Below are 3,623 nucleotides of genomic sequence, written 5' to 3' on the forward strand. Positions count from 1 at the left end.
TGTGCATAAAATTAATATGAAGCCATACTCTCTCAGGAAATATAAAGAATCTATGAGTCTTTTAGAAAATATGCCTAACCTAATAAGGATAGCTTACAAATTAGAAATGTTTTCTTGTTTTATTATCTGAGGCTGAAATATATGAAACTTAAGAGACCAAATACTTATTGCTTTTAAAATTGCTTTATGAAATTATAAAAGTTTAAATATTTACACCAGGAAACAAATTAACTACCTTGAAAATATAAGGATTTCACACAACTAGTCTTTAACGCAAAACAATGCGTTGTGTTCCATTTCAAAATCTATTTTCACAGGGGATGAAGGGGAGGAGAAGGAGAGAGAAAGGGGAGATGAAACTGATCAAATTGTATGTACATATACAAATGAATCCCAATAAATGCCACTATTATTTATAATGCACCAATAACAACATTTTTTTAAAACTCACTTTCTATTTACACATCAGAACTTCTTGAGGGCTCATCAAGTCAAGACACTGTGTGGTATACTCTATGAATATGGCTTCAAAATGCTTATCTTTTAGATTGTTTTGTTTCTTTTGATTGTTTTTAATTATAAAATAATAAAGCATAACTGTTACATAATGCCTAGATTTAAGAAATGTTCAGTGTTTCTTAGCTTATTTTTATTATATAAAAATCTAGGTGGACATAACACCTCAGTTTTTCAGAGTTCTGTATACCCAGGCCTTCTGAGGTACATAGTACTACATGAAATTCCCTGAGGAATAGTGATATGGAGCACCTTTTTATTTCTCTTGTGGCCATTTTATAAGTCTTGCTTAGAAAAATTTCTTTTCAGTTCTTTTGCCTCCTTTTTAAGTCAGGTGGTATTTTTTGGTTTGTTCATTTGTGTGTTTTGCTATTGAGTTGTATAATAATCACTTGTCAGCTATATAGTTTACAAATATTTTCTCTCATTCTGCAGACTTATTTTTCATTCTGCTAATTGTTTCCTTTGCTGTGCAGAAGGTTTTTAGTTTACTATAGTCCCACTTGTTTATTTTGCTTTTGTTACCTGTCATATCCAAAAAAAAAAAGAAAAAAGAAAAAAATCATTCCCAAGAGCAACATCAAAAAGCTTTTATCTTATGTTATCTTCCAAGAGTTTTATAGCTTCATAAAAGTCTTTATGTAAATCTTTAATCTGTTTCAAGTTAAATTTTGTACATGGTTCAAAATAAAGTTCCACTTTTATTTTTTTCTTTATAACGATATCCAGTTTTCCCAAAACCACTCATTGAAGGGGCTGTCCTTTTTTCATTTTGTTTTCTTGGCAACCTTGTTGAAGATGAATTGACCATATATTCATGGGTTTATTTCTGGGCTTTCTATTTTGTTCCATTGATTGGTATGTCTATTTTGATGTCAGGAATATGTTTCGATTATTATAGCTTTTTACTATAGTTTGAAATCAGGAAGTATTCCAACTTCATTCTTCTTTCTCAAATTGCTTTGATTAATTCAGAATCTCTTAAGATCCATGTAAATTGTAGGAGTGTTTTTTTTTCTATTTCTGTGAAAAGTGCCATTGGGATTTTTAATAAGAATTGCATTGAATTTATTGATCATGTGAGACACTATGGGCATTTTAATAATATTGATTCTTCCAATCCATGAACAGAGACTTTTGTCCTCTTCCATTTACCAATGTAATCAATGTAACAGTTTTTGGTTATACAGGTCTTTAATCTATTCTTTTTTTTTTTTTTTTGTAGAGCTTTACAGGGAACTTGCTCTGGGAAGAAAACAAATTCTAATTAATTAACTAATTAATTAATTTTAATTAGGTTTTTATGACAGCATAATTCATATTGATTCATTGTATGTTATTGCAGCACAACTTTTCATTTCTCCGGTTGTACACGATGGCTATGTATGTGCAGTAATACATGTACCTAGCGTAATGATGTCTATCACATTCTACCATCTTTTCTGCCCCCATCCCCCCTTTCCTCCTCTCCCTCTCCTTTGCCCAAAGTTCTTCCATTTTTCCCATGACCTCCCCCATTAGGGATCATTATCCACTTATCGGAGAAAACATTTGGTGTTTGGTTTTGGTTTTTTGAGATTAGCTTACTTCACTTAGCATGAGATTCTCCAACTTCATCCATTTACCTGCGAATATCATAATTTTATTCTCTTTTAATGCTGAGTAATATTCAATTGTGTGTATATACCACAGTTTCTCTATCCATTCATCTATTGAAGGTCATCAAGATTGGTCCCACAGTTTAGATATTGTGAATTGAGCTTCTATAAACATTGATGTGGCTAAGTTCCTATAGCCGATTTTAAGTCCTTTGGGTATAGACCTAGGAGTGGGATAGCTGGATCAAATTGTGGTTCCATTCTAGCTTTTCTAAGGAATCTTCATACTGCTTTCCAGATTGGTTGCATCAATGTGCAGTCTCACCAGCAATGTATGAGTGTGCCTTTTTCCCCACATCCTCGCCAACACTTACTGTTGTCTATCTTCTTGATAACTGCCATTCTGACTGGCATGAGATGAATCTTTACAGTACTTTTGATTTGCATTTCTCTAATTACTAGAGATGTTGAACATTTTTTCATATATTCGTTGATCAATGGTATATCATCTTCTGAGAAGTATCTATTCAGTTCCTTAGCTCATTTATTGATTGGGTTGTTTGTTTTTTGGTGTTAATATTTTTGAGTTCTTTATATATCCTGGAGATCAGTGCTCTGTCTGATGTGTTTGTAGCAAAAATTTGCTCCCCAAATGTAAGCTCTCTCTTCACATCATTGACTGTTTCTTTGGCTGAGAAGAATCTTTTAGTTTGAATCCATTCCATTTATTAATTTTTTTACTTTATTTCTTGTGCTTTAGGAATTTTGTTAAGGAAGTCAGGCCCTAATATGACATAATGAACATTTGGGCCTAATTTTTTCTCTATTAGGCACAGGGTCTCTGGTCTAATTCCTAGATCCTTGATCCACTTTGAGTTGAGTTTGTGCATGGTGAGAGATAGGGGCTTAATTTCATTTTGTTGCATATGGATTTCCAGTTTTCCAAGTACCATTTGTTGAAGAGACTATCTTTTCTCGAATGTATGTTTTTGGCTCTGGTTCTCTTATTTTTCCAAATAAACTTCATGATTACTTTTTCTATTTCTATAAGGAATGACATTAGAATTAATTTTAATTAGAATCACATTGAATCTATACAGCACTTTGGGTAGTATGGCCATTTTGACAATATTAATTTTGCCTACCCAAGAGTATGGGAAAAAATATAGAACACTTCACAAATTTGAGTGTAATTTTTGCTCAGGGGCCATGCTAATCATCTCTGTATCATTCAAATTTTACTATATGTGCTACTGAGGTGAGCACTCTTTTACCTTCTTGGTTAAACTTATTCCTGAGTATTTTATATTGTCTGATGCTATTGTAAATGAAATTGCTTTTTGTTTGTTCTGTTTGTTGTTTGAATATCTATTTTTCAGATAGTTTATTATTGGTATATATGACTGATTTTTTAATTGATTTTGTATCCTGCAAATTTAAAGAATTCATGTACAGTTCTAACAGTTTTTTAATGAAATCTTTAGAGTTTTCTATATAAGATCTGAATTT

General features: G+C 31.8%; 1 non-coding gene across 1 annotated transcript; it reads right to left on the reverse strand.

Moving 5' to 3' along the window:
• Window positions 1–3,273: 3,273 nt before the first annotated feature.
• On the reverse strand, window positions 3,274–3,380 carry LOC120886066 (U6 spliceosomal RNA). Its single transcript, XR_005728839.1, has one exon. It is a non-coding gene; the product is annotated as a U6 spliceosomal RNA (small nuclear RNA).
• Between the last annotated feature and the right edge of the window lie 243 nt (window positions 3,381–3,623).

Source organism: Ictidomys tridecemlineatus, chromosome 1 (genome assembly GCF_052094955.1).
Source record: "Ictidomys tridecemlineatus isolate mIctTri1 chromosome 1, mIctTri1.hap1, whole genome shotgun sequence".
Lineage (NCBI taxonomy): Eukaryota > Metazoa > Chordata > Mammalia > Rodentia > Sciuridae > Ictidomys > Ictidomys tridecemlineatus.